The following is an 18,823-nucleotide window of genomic DNA, read 5'->3' on the forward strand; positions in this document are numbered from 1 at the left end:
GCCATAAAATTTTACTATAGGTCCTAGAATACATCAAAACCCTAAATTATACCCAAGCGCTATATATATTCTGACATTCTGAATCAAAGATAACACGATTTTTTTTAGTCATGTTTTATTAACCATATTCTGACACCCCAGTGTCGAACGGGGTCATTTTATCAGGACTATATCGACACCTCCAAATAATAGTATGCTAAGTCCAAAATATGAGTTTTGCAGGAGAAGCTCTCAAAGTTTGGAAATTTTTTTGAACTTCAGTACTATGCTAAGTCAATATTTGTTTATAACTTCTGTTCGGATTGACCGATCATTACCAAAATTAGACAGAATTTAAGTTAAAGGACGTTCGACACTTCCAAATAATAGTTTCCTAATTCTGAAAAGCGAGTTTTGCAGGACAAGCTCTAAAAGTTTGGAAATTTCTTTGACCTTCAGTACTATGCTTAGTAAATATTTGTTTATAACTTCTGTTCGGATTGTCCGATCATTACCAAAATTTGACAGAATTTAAGTTAAAGGACGTAAAATATAAAAATGTAAAGAACTTGAAAACATGCTAAGTCGACTTAGCATACTATTGTTTGGAGGCGTCGATATCTTCCGAACCATTAGAAAATTTGAATAAATATCAGAGGCAAGGTTGTAGCACTTCTCATAAAGAACAAATTTTGAGAACACTTCATCTTCTAGGTCATAATCGTCAAGATTTTGGTCTATCGGGTTTTGGTCTATCAAATTTGAAGCAAACAACCAACTACGAAAATGGTATTGAAAGATATCCCCTATTATAACCCTAATCGCCATTAAAATTATCTCATAATCCTCGCAAAAATATCCATGAAAGCCCTTCCAACAAATGCATAATTCCAACGTTTAATAACTTCCGGAAATAAAATAAAATATTTTTCGTTCATTTATAATACACAGTTAACACGCAGAGTCTCTTTTAAATTCCATCGAAATTGGATAATATATCGCAGGAAAATTTAATGTCATGCACAAAGTTTGTAATATTTTTTCATTCAAACTACAAAAACAAATATTACCTCACTACATGTGGAGATAAAATAGAAATACAACAACAAACAACTCGTAATATAAATTATGTTGCGCGGATTAGGATAATATCATGTCATTCTGCTGGAAGTTAAAAGTCTCAACGGTAAGTAACAAACAATAGGAAGGGAAAGGAAGACAAAGAGAAACAACGAATAAACTCAATTTAAACAGCAGGAATGCGGTGAAACTTTTGCAGTGACATAGCCTGTTGACCTCGTGGAGACGACATTCGCATACCAAACAGTCAGCCTTGCAAGTCGTAAAGTTCAAATGACGAGGACAAATGGAACTCCACTTATAAATGCAGAATGGACTACTCAAAAGGGATTTGGTTGGGCCCTCGGGCCACCGGTATTCACCAATCCGCTTTACGATACTTTGCGGCGTATTTATGCGAAAATAAATCATAAAAAAGAAAGAAGCAAACAAAAATACTGAGTAGGTTGCTCGCTTGGTTATTTTCATGTGCAACCATTCTTCTTCCATTTCCCTGGGATTTAAAAATGAACACCAGAATTTTTGTAAAAATAAGAATAAAATCACCGTATTTCTTTTCAATTTAATACCACAATCCTGAATTACCACTAATGCCACTTACATACATACGTATTTCCTGAGAACATTGGGACCTCTATTTTAATCAATAACTCAAATAAGGCCATAAACCAAGGCCACCACAAACAGGAACATGAATTGAATTTATGGTAGGTCCTTGGTTGAGTGGTTCGCGCCATCATGCTAATGCAACTGCCGCCGCATTACTTTTGCCAATAGGTTTTGACATTCAAAATTGAAGAGCACAGCCCAGGTACAAACAAAATTTGTGCAAATAAATTCCCTCAATTTGCCATGGCGCATTTTTATGAGATATGGAAATTGAGCACGTTTAACAAATGTCGAAATTTCCAATTGGAATGTCAAATGGCATTTAAAGCAACAAAATGACAGTAAACAATTGTAACGCTTTAAAAATCTGTTGATATAAAACTCAACTAAAATATTTGCACATAAAATTTGTGAAATAAATTCAGCAAAAACACCAAATTGCACAAAAAAAATAACTAGAAATGTGTTAACATTTGACACGTGCAATTTAAGTGATTTGAGAATAATAAATTGGAACTTTTATATAAATTTTAAATACCACGTTTACGTTGATTTAAAATGGAGAGAGAGCAAGAGATGTGAAATGGGAGGAAATAAAAAATCTTTTCTAGTTGATGGCAGTGTAATGCCCTTCTGTCAAATATTGACAAGGCAAAGAATTGAATATACACTTTATTGACTACATGAATGGAAGAGTTGGAAAATTCCATTCAGCGGCACCAAACTGATGACAACTAAGGTTTGGTCCAGCATAGGGATAGGTAATGGAAAGCAATAATCGATTTTTCGACTTTAGTCTTAAACTAAAAATGAGATTTTTCGTTCAGGCGATTATTTCAGTTATCCTAAAACTCGATTATTCGTCGATTTTCGTATTTTACTTTTGAAAATATAAAACCGCTAAAACTTTAAACAGCCAAGTAAACAATCTATGGCCAAACTCGAAAATCGATCGCAAGATAATCGATTGTGTAATTTTCCCTGCCTGATGAGCCGAATTAAACCACTAGCGAAACGGTCGTAGCATATTGGTTGGGTGTGTGGGACTTTGCTAGAATTCACTTTTTCAATACAAAACAAGTAAGAAAAGTCTATAGTCGGACGGAGCCGACCATGGGATACCCTATACCACTATCCCTGGGCAAACGCTCTCCACGGAACTTCTTTTCAATGATTGTGAAAATGTAATTATCAAATACCAGAGATGTAATGTATAATACTTATTACCAAAATCAAAAAGTTATCTAGCATGACAAAGACATTTTTGTAGCAGGAAAGGAAAATTTAGTTCACACAAACTAAAATGTAATGAAACCCTCTTATGTAGTACTACTACTTCCGTTGTTTAACCGCTACGTTATTGAAATTTTTACCAATTTCACACAAAAGTTTCAGTCCATTAACTCGCTAAGTATTATCTGATCTTCACGTTGGTTTGTACGCTTCTTCTTCATCATAAACTCAAACTTTGTTTAAAATTTTGAGGGTTATTATTTTGACCTACAGAGCCGCTACAAAATTGGTTAAAATTTTGTTTTTCATTTCATCCCGTGAACATTTCACGATCATCACCAAAAACTAATCATTTCTATTCTGGCCCGAACCCAATCTCCTTAAAAAATTTGTTACAATCGGTCCATAATTGCGACCTTAAAAGCTTGTTTACAAATTTTTAATGGACGGACACACATCACTAAATCGCTTTATCTCGTCGAGATATGAATTTTGGCATACCAAATAAGGGGTCTAGGACGAATATTTCGTGGTGTTACATAAACTTTTGGAGAGACAATATGTAGCAAGGGATAAAATGTGGTTCTTAACTCAGAACCCATTATATATTAGGCAGTAGGCCTGTAATCTAGCAAACACTTTATTGCAATTTATCAGAGGAAAGGTCAGTAGTTTTTTTTCCATATGTAGGCTACTTTGCGAAATATATATGTCCTCAAGGAATTAAAATATCGACCAAAAATAAAATGTTTATATTTTTCATACAAAAGTAATGGTCCATTTCACCCGCTAAAGAATATCAGATCATCATTCAAAAATGTAGGCATCTTTTTCGACCTATACTCTTACCCGGTGCAAAATTTCGTGACTATTGATGTATAATTGCGACTTCTAGCGAGTTTATTATTACACTACAAACAAATAACGGCATATATTAGGCTGTAACTCTGTAACTAATTGGCATCAATTGAAAGGTCAAGCGTTCCACTTTCAAGTATATCTCACTTGTCCGGAATGTCACTTCCAGCAATTAAGATATAAGCTGTATATTAAAATTTTTCACAATTTTTACACAAAAGTTTTGGTCCATTTAACCCTCTAAATATTATCCGATCGCCATCTCAAACTGCAAGCTTCTCCTTTGTGATATACTCTTACCTTATTTAAAATTACGCGTTGATCGGACTATTATTGAGACCTACAGAGCCGCTACAAAATTAGATAAATATTATGTTTTTGGTCCATTTCACCCGCTAAATATTTCACGATCATCACCAATAAGGATAGGGATCTATTCTGATCTGAACCCGACCTCCATACAAAATTTCGTGACGATCGGTCCATAATTGCGGCCTGGAGCGTGTTTACAATTTATAATGGACAGACGGACGGACGGACGGACACACATCTCAAAATCGCTTTATCTCGTCGAGATAAATATTTCTCCGACGAATATTTCGCGGTGTTACATGAATTTTTACCAAAACAAACTTATAATACCCTTTTCCACATTGTGGTATAGGGTATAAATATGTGTATTATATGACTCATATAATTGGTGCATGCAGAAGTTTAAAGCTTTTGATTCATATCTTATGAAGCATGAACTTGTTCTCGAAAAAGTTGTACCGTCGTAATAGGGACCACTGCTACAACCTGCGGAAAAAATTCAAAACATGTCATTAAACTCCATTTTTGCGAAAATTGTTGAAATGTTGTGGGAGGTACCCCATTGAGTGGATCGATATAATCCATGTTCGAATCTGATTTATTATTGAGATCAAATTGGTTTATCTACCGGATGCATCAGTCAGTCAGGCAGATGGAGTACAGGGCCAAATCGTTCCAAATTGTATGAAACGGATTTCACATAAACATACCTGAGATTTTAAACCACTGTTTTGATGAGTCAATATTTTGATCGTATAAAAGTGTATATTAGGGCTACAACCAAAAAATACCATGTGCGGAACATTGTCAGTTCGATTCGGTCAAAAAAGTTCTCGTACCGACCCCGATTTCTAAAGGTCTCCGCATAATTCTTTCTTTGTAAAAAATGTGATTTTAATTTTATGAACATTTATATGTATACATATGACTTATTTGAGTTTAATAGACGCTTAATTATCGCGATTTGAGCTCAATTCTGTATGAGACATATGTAGAATGGTTCGATATTGAAGATTATATTCACATTCAAGAAGAAATAACTTATTTAAGAATATTTTTTTATCGCAATGAAAGAAATATGCAATGGAAAAGTTCTATACAATCGGTGCGGGAACTTTTTAACGAGAGTGGGAAATTTATAACGCACTTCTTTATAATTTTCCATGCTCTACATGGCTATGTGGTGGTATTTTTATACCCTCATCATTTATGCTAACGAGGGTTTATGAGGAAAAGTCAGAATTTTTTAATATTCCATTTAAAAAAAATGTTTACGCTACATGAACGATTTTTGGTACATGGATTAAGAAAAAAATTCCCATTCTCAAATCTGTTCGAGCTACTAATTTTGGATATTGCGCGCAAAAGTTGTGGCGGTTTCAATTCTGATTATTAGAAAAAATCTTGTAAAAATGAGAAACATTGTTAATTTATGGCTTCCTACGTACTATATGTTTTCTGAGGTCCCATAACTTTAGTGATAATTTTGTACATTATCGCGGAAATTAGGAAAGAATTCCAAACAATTGGTAGTTTGCAACATGTTTTAATAAAATTCAACCTGTTTACGCATCTGAAAAATATATAGAAAATATGTACGTAATCTAAACATCGCGAAGATCCAAATGAAACCAAAGCTATACAAATCCGTGGTTTGCATATTATAGCAAAAACAAAAAAGTATATTGAGAAAATTTATAAAATTTTTGTAAGAGAAAATATTTATTAAAATTTATTTTGTGAGTTAGTTGATTAAAAAAGTGGGAAAAATAGGTCGGAGTGATTCTTTTATTTTAGTTAAATTTCACGCAAAAAATCACTCTTTTTTATTCTAATCACTTCTCGAATACACGCTAACATCCAGCGGAAGATATGGGTATCGTTAAAATATATGTTGGGTTCCTTTAAATGGGGTATACTCTTGAAATAAAACTGTATTTTGAAATGCGTGTAAATCGCTAAATCCTCAAAATCACTTGATGCGCATGCGGTTTATCAATACAGCGAATTGTTCTCCTTTATTTTGTACACATTTGCCAGGATTTACTTTGGCCGCTAAGATGTAGCATCGTCTGCAGTTTAGTGTGCAAAAAACTGCATTAACGTACCAGCACACCCAGATATCCGTAGTTTAGATATATCCGTAATTTAAACGTTTTGACCGGCAATCGAATACAACGTAAAACCAGTAATGAAAGGATCAAAGTCGGGCGTGGCCGACTATATGATACCCTACATCACTGTGAATATGTAAAATATAGATGGGAGCTATATCCAAATCTGAACCGATTTCGATACAATTTTGCACATTTATTTCTAGACAAAATTCAGTCACACATTCCAAATTTCATCGAAATCGGACCTATATAGCGTATTTGGTACAGAATATACGTGAAATCGGTCGAAAATATATATGGGAGCTATATCGAAATTTGAACCGATTTCGATATAATTTTGCACACTTATTTCTAGACCGAATTTAGTCATACTTTTCAAATTTCATCGAAATCGGACGTATATAGGGTGTTTGGTGCAGCAAATACCTGAAATAGCGCGTAAATATATATGGGAGCTATATCTAAATCTTAACTGATTTCGATATAATTTGGCACATTTATTTCTAGACCAAATTTAGTCATACTTTTCAAATTTCATCGAAATCGGACGTATATAGGGTGTTTGGTGCAGCAAATACCTGAAATCGCGCGTAAATATATATGGGAGCTATATCTAAATCTTAACTGATTTCGATATAATTTGGCACATTTATTTCTAGACCAAATTTAGTCACACATTCCTAATTTCATCGACATCGGACATATATAGCGTGTTTGGTACAGAATATACGTGAAATCGGCCGAAAATATATATGGGAGCTATATCCAAATCTGAACCGATATCGATATAATTTAGCACACTTATTTCTAGACGGAATTCTGTTCAAAATTCAAAATTTCATTAAAATCGGACGTATATAGCGTGTTTGGTGCAGCAAATACGTCAAATCGGCCGAACATATATATGGGAGCTATATCCAAATCTGAACCGATTTCGATATACTTTGGCACATTTATTTCTAGACCGAATTTAGTCATACTTTTCAAATTTCATCGAAATCGGACGTATATAGCGTGTTTGGTGCAGCAAATACGTCAAATCGGGCGAAAATATATATGTGAGCTATATTCAAATATAACCCGATTTCAATATACTTTGACACACTTATTTCTAGACCGAATTCAGTCAAACATTCCAAATTTTATCAAAATCGGACGTATATAGGGTGTTTGGTGCAGCAAATACCTGAAATCACGCGTAAATTTATATGGGAGCTATATCTAAATCTTAACTGATTTCGATATAATTTGGCACATTTATTTCTAGACCAAATTTAGTCACACATTTCTAATTTCATCGACATCGGACATATATAGCGTGTTTGGTACAGAATATACGTGAAATCGGCCGAAAATATATATGGGAGCTATATCCAAATCTGAACCGATATCGATATAATTTAGCACACATATTTCTAGACGGAATTCAGTCACACATTCAAAGTTTCATCAAAATCTGATGTATATAGCGCGTTTGGTGCAGCAAATACGTCAAATCGGCCGAAAATATATATGGGAGCTATATCCAAATCTGAACCGATTTGCACCAAAAGCAATAGCGTTCCTCCTATTGCTAAAAAATGTTAGTCCCTGTATCGGACAAAAAATGCGACCTGTACGTTGCGAACAAAAATACATGGACAGACGGACGGACATGCATAAATCAACTCAAAAAGAGATTATATGTATATTAGGGTTATGACTTTTTTACAACCTCACATCCCTGTATCATAGCGTGATGAGTTTTGCCATAAGATTACATAAAATCATAATTATAAGGTGATTCGGTGAAAAAACTGATTTTAAAATTTGAATTTATCAAAATTATGGACAATTTTTTGAAGTCACTGTAAGCCACCGTGGTGCAATGGTATGCACGCCCGCTTTGCACGCATAAGGTCGGGGGTTCGATTTCCCGGCCAAGCAACATCAAACATTTTTCAACGGTGGCAAAATACCCCTCAGTAATGTTGGCGACATTTCCTGAGTATTTCAGCCTTGAAAAACTTCTCCATAAGTGGTGTCTTAAGACACGCCGTTCGGACTCGGCGATAAACAGTAGGTCCCATATCATTGAGCTAAATATGAATCGGGGTGCACTCATTGATATGAGAGAAGTCTCCCTTGTCCCGTATGGGATGTTGTGGAACAATGTGTGTGTGTGTAAGCAGATATACAATTGAAAATAAACTTTAGAGTCACATGCAGAGTACGTAAAAATACTTTAAATAACATTTCCAATCGTTTCGTTTCGTATTTTCCATAGGAACAATACAAAACGAAACATAACCCTCGTTGGCCGAGCTCGCTGTTTAGTTTTGTTTTGTTTATATTCGTGAGTGCGAACAAAACGAAAAGCGAAAAGTACTCAACTCCACAAGAACAGATAGAAAACGGAATAGTACTAAACACATGTGAATAAATCAAAAACGTTTGGTGGTTGATAAAATTCACTGTGGTATGCTGATTGGTGGTTGATAAAATTCACTGTGGTATGCTGATGCTATCTTATAGGGTTGTTAAGCAATCACATGTGTGTGTGTCTGAGTGTGTCATTGACAATACGCACGGCAAACGTTTCCCAAAAATACTTCTTGTTTCGGTGGTGAATGAAACAACTCGGCAAAGCATAACCGAAGTTACATTTCCGCAATCGTACGGTTTCCATCCTTTTACATTGAAAAGTTTGTGTTTTTGTTTTGGTTGTGAGAATGAAACGATTCAGAGAAGCTGAAAAGTGTTTGTTTCCGTTCATTGGTCACATGAGATAATTAAAATGACATAACATTTATTTCTCACTAATTTTCTTCAATTCTGAGAATCGTAAAAATGTTGTAAACGCTTTTATTTAAAGATATAATTTTTTAACAAAAAACAAAAAATTTAAATTTTTTCCAAAGTGGTTTGTGCATGGCCATTTTCAAAATTTGAATGAAATAAACATTATTATAGTTATTAGTCGGCTTATATTTATTCATTCGTGCAACAAAAAATAATGTTTGAAAAATTTTTTTTTTCATTTCATAAATTTTTTAAAAAAATTATATTTTTAAAATCGATTTGTGCGTGAACTTTTTTATATTTGAATGGAATAAACGATAGCGTAGTGATTATTAGGCAAAAGTTCAATCATCCCTGCTACAGGAAATCATTTTTGAGAAAAAAATGTCAAAAAGTCATAACCCTAATGTATATCCCTAAAAGGAACTATGGGTCTATTTCGTTTCCTTTTGTATGTTACATACAAATGCACAAAGACATAATACCCCTTACCACAGTGTGGTGTAGGGTATAAAAACTCTTTTGTTTCAACGTTTTTTTACCTATTTTAATTCATGTACGCGGCCATAGCTTTCGCGCAAATTAACTTTTTAACCACATTTTTGAGCTTTGATCAAAAACACTTCGTTTGATCCAACTATGGTCCTAGTTCATGGTATACTGCAATATTTCGCATTTTATAATAGTACAAACCTTGGCTTCATCAATATTAATTTTTTTGACTTTCACTCTTATTCACTTTTATATGATGACAAATTTTAATGGTCTAAACATTGGACCCCAAGTATGTTTGGATGAAATACGTTTCAGACAATTTGGAGCCGATTTAGCCATATCCGCCTGTCCGGCTGGTTGGAGCACACGATAACTTTCGAACAGATCAACTGATTTGGTCAACATTTGGTCTTCGAAACATGTTGTCCACCTTTTTGGGCACAAAATTTTTGCCACACAAATTTTCAAAATTGTTGGCACAAGGACAGTTCAAGAACACGTCGTCGGATCGCCACCTTTATGACGGGGAATTTTTTTTGGGGGCTGGTCGTTTTTTTTATTGAGATAATGTTCCAAAAGCTCTAAATAACCCTGCCGGCACCTACTCATGTGACTGATGCAAAAGACGACAACTTTGAAATTGAGTATTCCATCTGGCTGAAACTGTGCCTATCGTAAAATTTCTTTAAGTTTCAAGAAGGCCTGTATTAGAATACATTTTCGGGTCCTCCCCCATTAAATTTCACTATTTTTCCTTAGGTGCAGTTAATGGGCTGTTCGAGGACCATTTCGAAAAGATCTCTGCATAATTTTTTCTTTGTAAAAATTTTGATTTTATTTTATTGAACACATATGTATACATATGACTTATTTAAGTTTTATAGACGCTTAATTATCACGATTTGGGCAAAATTCTATACAAGACTCATGTATAATAGTTCGATATTGAAGACTTTATTCAGTTTTAATAACAAATGTCTTATTTAAGAATAATTTTCTATCACAATGAAAGAAATATAAGAAATAGCTGCAATGGAAAAGTTGTATTCAATCGGTGCGGGAACTTTTTTTTAGCGAGAGTGGGTTATGTGGTGGTATTTTTAATATTTGCAAAAAATACAGAAAAGTTATAACCCTAGTGTATGAGGGTACAACGAGTGAGCACTGCTTATTTGGTTTTGAATTTTGATAACTCCAGTTAATTAAGACTTTATCCTACTTAAGTTAATTACATCCTCAGTCATTAGGCTAACGATGGTAAATATATGTTAACAACGTCGTTTCCATCCATAAGTGTAATTCAAGTGAACAACAGTGTATTCAACTGAAATATAATATTTTAAATTTTTATTTTGTAATCCCAACACTTTTGTAGATTTTGCTTTCTCTCCAATGAAATCAACGACCCAGCTCTTGTGACCCAGTCAATGTGCTTTTATGCATGAAAAGACCCGAAAATACCCTTTTCAGTTGGCTTTAACAAAATTGGTTGTGTAAAACTCTTAATAAAATAGACGTTATTGTCAAATAACACTATACTGCTGTCAAAGGCATGGCTTTATACATACAAACTTTATGCAAAATGGCAACTTTAAGTTGAACCCCGGAAAAACAGTGCGAATATTATACATTTTTGTTTTACACAGATTGCAAAACTACAACATTACATTGCCACTATCTATCCTTAGGGAGGGCTTCAATGACCACCGGCAGTGTTGTGCAAAATAATGATTTTATGCCTCGTTGGTGTGCGGATGTTAAACAAGGATTTATATCTGCCTCATGGCGTTTTTCCGCTCAGTGGCAAAGCATTCACTTTTTTATGCAACACAATGTCAATATTGTTAAGTGTCGTTGTTGTGAATAGTAATTTGAGATAAGTAGTGAGAGGGTAACTAGTTGCGTAGGACTTTTGGAATTCCGCTTGTTTACTCCATCGAAGCCTTGGTATTCCAGTTCTGCATGTACTGCCATGCGGTATGTATTTATACGCATTTTTAGCGGATTCATCATCGCTAATTCTTATGTCATGGCCTAACCAACGCAATGGTTGTATCTCGATACGTTTAACTATACTGGGGCATAATTATGTGATTCTATATGGAGTTTTTTCGAACCGAGTACTCAAAGTTGGGATGACAACATTCGTTATCGAGTAAAATTATCAAGTTATTGAGCATAAATTTGCGAGAAATTACTCGTAGCTAAATTGTCTATCGTAAACCAACAAAATGAAAGACTTCTTAATGTATTTTTGTATAAAATGTAAAAATTGTTGTTTGTAAAAGAAAAATAAAACTAGTTAAAAAATCTCAGAATTTTTTAACACAAAATAACAAGAAAAAATTGGGAAATATTGCTTGCACTCGTTTGAGAAATGGCAATAAAATTAGAATTAAAAAATATATACAAATGTATGCATTCATTAGCCGAAATTTACTGATAGCTGTTTTTAAAAATAATTTAAAAAAGGTAAGCATTCCCACCAAATTCTCTCTCATTTATTTTGAGAGAGAACTATGAAGGTAGGTGTATTAGCAATCTATTAATACAATGTCAAAAAGGTTTTGAAAACATAAAAAATGTTCTTATTTTCTTAGCACTACGTCATTCTGATATTATTATTCAATGTATTGCCCAACAAATTCCACAAATATTTACATTTTTTCATTCTTAAGTTTAGTTTTTGTTTTACAACTACACATTTTTTGACGTCTACCTTCATAATTATCCCTGAAGATTACCTGATCGATTACCGCTTACTATCGAAAAATCGATAACATTGCTACAACGTTTTCGATCGAGTCTTGTCATGCCGTTTTTTTTATCGTGTCGAAATCTTATTCACGAGCAATTTCTCGATCGAATCGAATCACGTAATTAGGCCCCTGGTGTCGTTGTATAGCCGATACAGCTCGTAGTTTATACGATGTCAATATTTTCCATCAACTCATAATGGCTCGTAGATCTTTTCCAAAATTGTTTCTCTCAAACACACCAAACACTGCCTTTATCTGCTTGCGCAAGTACCCATGCTTCGGAACCATACATTAGCACAGGGAGCATCAGTGTTTTGTAAAGTGTGATTTTTGTTCGACGAATTGTGGCTTTGTTTTTAATGTGCTTACCTACAATTCTTCTTCTTATTTCACAACTGATGTTGTCTGTTGTGTTTATGGCAGTACCGTAATAGACGAAGTCTTTAGCTCTGTTCCTTTACGTGCATAATCGTCAAGTTTTACCACTTTTTACTAGAAAAGCGTACCTTTACTTCAGGCACCATAAAATTCATATGGTAGCAGTTTACAACTTTAAAGAATATTTTTGTCTTTGACGGCATTCTTCTAAAACGATGCTTTGTATGACAATTTTTCCAAAACTCACATGAAGTACGCCCTTAACCCTAAAATGTGTTTATAATTTTGCATATTTCTGGAGTTTGGGTACGGTATAGAGTTTTGGTGTATTCTAGGACCCATAGTAAAAATTATTGGCGAACAAATTTGTAGAATATTTTGATCCGACAAGATCACATTTTATATGAGGAGAGACCAAAATGACCGTCTGAGGTTTAAATAATATCAAAAATGTAATCAGCGGCTCGAAAAACATAAGAACCAAAGGTTAGGTCGAAATCCATTCATTTTTAGAGTTTTGGCCAGGTTTTTCTTAAGTAAAGGAACAGACCATTTAACTACCATTTATATATCAACTGGTCGGAGTTCTGTGGGCGTATTTCGCGTCAATACCATACATCGACTCCTGCTGATGTATTTCAACAGAAAAAATTATAGAGCATACATAGATCCGAAAGCATTGGTGGGACAGAGGCAATGCAGATGGGCATGCCGGTGTCATATAATTGGTGCGTGCAGAAGTTTAAAGCTTTTGATTCATATCTAATGAAGCATGAACTTGTTCTAGAAAAAGTTGTACCGTCGCAATGGGGACCCCGGATACAACCTGCGTAAAAATTTCAAAACATGTCATTAAACTCCATTTTTGCGAAAATTGTTGAAATGTTGTGGGAGGTACCCATTGAGTGGATCGATATAATCCATGTTCGAATCTGATTTATTATTGAGATCAAATTGGTTTATCCGTTCAAGAGCTACCGAGTGCATCAGTCAGTCAGGCAGATGGAGGACAGGGCCAAATCGTTCCAAATTGTATGAAACGGATTTCACATAAACATACCTGAGATTTTAAACCACTGTTTTGATGAGTCAATATTTTGATCGTATAAAAGTGTATATTAGGGCTATAACCAAAAAATACCATGTGCGGAACATTGTCAGTTCGATTCGGTCAAAAAAGTTCTCGTACCGACCCAGATTTCTAAAGGTCTCCGCATAATTCTTTCTTTGTAAAGAATGTGATTTTAATTTTATGAACATTTATATGTATACAAATGACTTACTTGAGTTTAATAGGCGCTTAATTTTTGCGATTTGAGCACAATTCTTTATGAGACATATGTAGAATAGTTCGATATTGAAGATTACATTCAATTTTAACGAGAGTGGGAAATTGATAACGCACTTCTTAATATTTTTCCATGCTCTACATGGATACGTGGTGGTATTTTTATACCCTCAGCATTATGCTGGGCAAAATGAGCCTCATCATAGAAATAATGGTTTTAAACCCAAGTATGTTTGGACGAAATCCGTTTCAGACAATTTGGTGTTGATTTAGCACTGTCCGTCCGTCTGTCTGTTCAAAATTTGGCTTTCGTAATATTTTGCCCAAACTTAGTTTAAGTTCGGGTTATATCCCAGCAAAAAAAGTCCTCCCAAAATCATGGGTTTTGTAAGGGATTTTTGGCAGCCGTACCTACTCGCAAACCCCCTTTCTTCCCCATTATTTTTACAATGGCATGTCGCACTACTAACTACTGGATCCGAATTTTTGCTGGGATCGGTCAACTTCTTCCTGTACCTCCTCCACAAAAGTTCGAAAATGTTCGGATATTTTGTGATTTGGCCCATAATTTGCACATCGTGAAATTTCTACCAGACTTAGATGAAGTTCCAATATGGACTCATTTGGTCCACTTCTTATGTTTAGGACCTGCCCTGAATCGCTTTGATTTTTGGTGTAACAACTTGTATTCACTGTCCCCCATACGACAATACAAGTTTCATCAGGGGCAAGTCCATACTTCCTGAGAAAATAGCCGGAAAGGTGCAAAAAAAAAAAACCTATGACACCGTGTGTAGTGGTTGGAGCGCAATATAGCTCTCGACTGAATCTGCCGATTCGGTCCAAAATGTCCAAATATAGTTTATGTTCGAAGATAAGCCATATTGGTCCACACCTTCAGGTACCTCCCCCACAATAGTTCAAAAATGTTCGGAAAAATTGTGCGCACGATAACTCTTGAAGGGAATGACCAATTTGGTCCATACTTTACACATCTTAGTACATCTGCCATATGTATATCAGGTTAGAATATGGACTATATTTGTCCACTCATTCGGGTATCTCCCACACAAAATTTTGGATAAATTCACTTTAAGACCTGCTCTCAAAACATATTGATTTCTGTTGAAGCAACTTGCATTCGCTGCCTCAATTACGACGGTAAATGCTTTTTCAGGGGCAAAGCATTTAAGAAAACAGCCCAAAAGGTGTCCAAACTTAGTTTCAGTTTAAAGATTGGTAACAAAGTCCTGTACTTCCCTCCAATATTTAAAAAAATGTCACTGAAATGGTATGCACGATATCCGTTGAAGGGTGCAACCAAATTTATCCAAACGTTGGATTTCCTAATATTTTGTCCAAATTTAGTTTAACTTCTAAAATGCCGATATCGATCTTCTCTTTATGTTACCTCCCCCACAAAAGTTCAACAATTGTTTTGATCTGTCTTGTCCGTAGATGAAAATTTTAATTCACATAGGCTGAGGCAAAGTCGACTGATACTTTTTTACTTCTTAATATTTGCAAAAAATTCAGAAAAGTTATAACCCTAGTGTATATACCCTCGTTAGGGAAGTCATCACTGTTATTTTGGCTTGGACTTTTGATAACTCCCGTAAATTAGGACTTCATCATACTTAAGTTAATTAAAACCTCAGCCATTAGGCTAACGAGGATAAATATAAGTTAACAACGTCGTTTCTATCCGTAAGTCCAAGGGAATGATCTCTAACTCCCCATTATGTATTTTCACTATAATTTGCGGGCAAAACAAGCACCAACATTAAAACGGTTTAGTAAAATATGCCATTGGAATGGTTGGTGTGGAGCTACTGAAGTGAACAACAATGTATATATAACGGAAATACAATATTTCCAACGTTTATTTTATATTCCCAACAATTTTTTTTATCGATTTTGGATTTTCTCCAATTAAATCAACGACCCAGTTGTTGGTGCCCAGTCAATCTGCATTCATGCTGGAAAAACCAAAACTTACGCCTCTTAGTTGCCTTTAACAAACTTCGTTTGCAATAAAATTCTGTGTAAAACGCTCAATAAAATAGATTTTATTGTCTAGTAACACTATACGGCTGCCAAAGGCTTGGTTTTATACAAACAAATTTTATGAAAAATGGCAAATTTTAAGTTAAAGCACGGAAGAACAGTGCGAATATTATACATTTTTGTTTTACACAGATTGCAAAAACTACAACATGATATTTCCTCCATCTATCTTTTGGGAGGATTTCAATGATCGCCAGCAGTGTTGTGTAAAATAATGGGATTTTATGCCTGGTTGGTGTGCGGATGTTAACCAAGAATTTATATCTGCCTTGTGGCCTCTTTTCGTTCAGTTGGAAAGCATTCACTTTTTACGCAATATTGTCAAGTGTCGTTGTTGTGCATGGTAACTTGAGATGAGTGGTAGGGAGTGGGTAACCAGGCCCACTACAGAGCATTTGTCATATAAGCCAAACTAAGAAAAAATTTCCATTCCTCTCTATTTGTTGCTTTAGTTCTCCAATTTGGAATACCGCGCTTTCGATCTCGTCTTCCACTTGTTTACTCCATCGAAGCCTTGGCCTTCCGGTTCTGTGTGTACCGCCATGTGGTATGTATTTATACGCATTTGTAGCGGGTTCATCATCGCTCATTCTTTTGTCATGGTCTGGCTAACGTAATCGTTATCTTTCTCGATACGTTTAACTATACTGATGTCGTTGTATAGCCGATGCAAGTCGTGCTTCATACGTCGTCGATAATTACCTTCAATGCCGTAGATCTTTTCCAAGAATCTTTCTGTCAAACACATCAACTACAGTTTTTTGCATTTATCCGGGCTTTACCTCAGAAACGCATAGGAATTTCTCTTTGCTGTCTTTGGCAATATTGTAGTCCTAAACTAGTAAAACTTATCGTTTGAACAGACCACATAAGAAAAACTCCACCTAGGGCATCAAAATCGATAAATATAGAACATTTTACATAATTGCTGAAATTCTGGTCAGTATCAGCTAAACTGTTGGGAGTTGAACCAAGTAACCCTTTGCAAAAATCTTCCAAATAAAATTCTCAACAATTCTTCAGAACATTCTGAAACTCTAAAATGCTCACTTCACTTGTCTCAGCGGTATTTTGCATCATATATTTTACAACACGCATTTCAAACACAGCTCACACCAACAGTCTATTTTCGCATTTCGGATTTCACCACATTATTGACATATTTATTAAATCGTCATTTAAAAATAAACTGAAAACAACGTTATAGAGGCATTTTACAACAATAGCATGTTCTGAAGAGTTGTGTACTACATTCCAGCGAATATTTTTCCAAAAGAAAACATTAAGAAAAAATTAAAGGTTTTGGAGATATGATGCGAAATGTACGAGGGCGGTTCGGAAACTTCTTAGCCTATCAATGAAAGAGAATAGATAGTTTTTCAAAAATATTTTTATTTTTCAATATAATCTCCTGAAACTTCAATACACTAAGTCCAACGCTTTTCTAGCAATTCTGTCCCTTGATTAAAATAGTTTTCCTCAAGGTCTTCAAAATAGTGGTTTACAACTGTAATTGCATCTTCATTTGAGGTAAAACGCTTGCCAGCAAGGAATTTTATTAGATTTGGGAACAAGTAAAAGTCACTGGGAGCTAAATCAGGAGAATAAGGTGGGTGGTCAAGCCACTTAAACACTCTTGTGCGCTGGTGCGTTGTCTTGATGAAAAATTATTTTTTTGTGTTGTAAGCCAGGACGTTTTTCTCGAATTTGTACATTTAATTGATCCAAAAGGTTGCAATAGTACTCTGAATTTATTGTTTTACCCTTTTGCAGATAGTCAATCAATAAAATACCTTTGAAGTCCCAAAAAAACCGTTACCATAACCTTACCAGCCGAATTGTTTTTGCCTTCTTTGGGGCACTTCCTCCTGCTTCAGTCCATTGTTTGGATTGTTGTTTTGTCTCTGGAGTATAGTGGTGGATCCATGTCTCATCAACCGTTATGAAACGAAGCTTCAAATCGATCTACATCTCTTGGATTATTTCCAGGATATGCCGCAGATTAAATATCTGATCAATGGTGGATTTAAAAGTTCTAAAGCGGCATTGGTATTATTGTGGACGGCATTGGTATTATTGTGGGTTCCAATCGTCGCGAACGCATTCTTATGCATACTCCTTAGCAACGTGTCGCGTCCAGCTCGCCTGGTAAGTCAACTGTGTTATTACACTGTACAACACAGACAATAATTACAAGACAATTCTGCCATATTATGAAAGAGGACCGAAAAAAAGAAGATACGTGTATCGGCGTTTTGAAAGTTTACTTCGGGAGGTAACCTAAATAGGCGTGGCAAGTTCCGCCCATTGCTACAGGTTTTGAAATATTCGACATCAGATTCCTTAGAATACTTGCCTTTTTGGTATAAAGTGTCTTTGGCAATATTACTGGCAACAATGCGGGGTATCTTTTTATGAAAAAACTAACCCTTATCCGAGTCACTATGCTAGAGGCCCCATGGTAGAGGCCCTACGCTCCTCATGGAGTTAAACGGAAAAGAAGAAGAGTCACTAGACGAGTCTTTTTGGTTTCTTTTTTTAAAAACGTTTAAAAACTCCTTTAAAATATGATCGTATCGGATCAAAATATTCTACAAAATTTTACTATAGGTCCCCGAATACATCAGAACTCTAAATCGTACTTAAACGCCAGGAATCTGCAAAAGTAAAATCACGTTTTAGGGTTAATGTTGTGCTTTATCTGAGTTTATTAAGTTTTGTCCCACAAGGGTTCATTCTAGATAGATTTCTAGACAAAAATATTCTCCATCAAATTTTAATATAAGTCGACGAATAAATGAAATATGTATTTAATATGTATATCAAGAAAATATATACATCTATTTTGTCAACAAAGCACCCAACTA

Source organism: Musca autumnalis, unplaced genomic scaffold (genome assembly GCF_047663935.1).
Source record: "Musca autumnalis isolate F117 unplaced genomic scaffold, ASM4766393v1 scaffold_4, whole genome shotgun sequence".
Classification (NCBI taxonomy): domain Eukaryota; kingdom Metazoa; phylum Arthropoda; class Insecta; order Diptera; family Muscidae; genus Musca; species Musca autumnalis.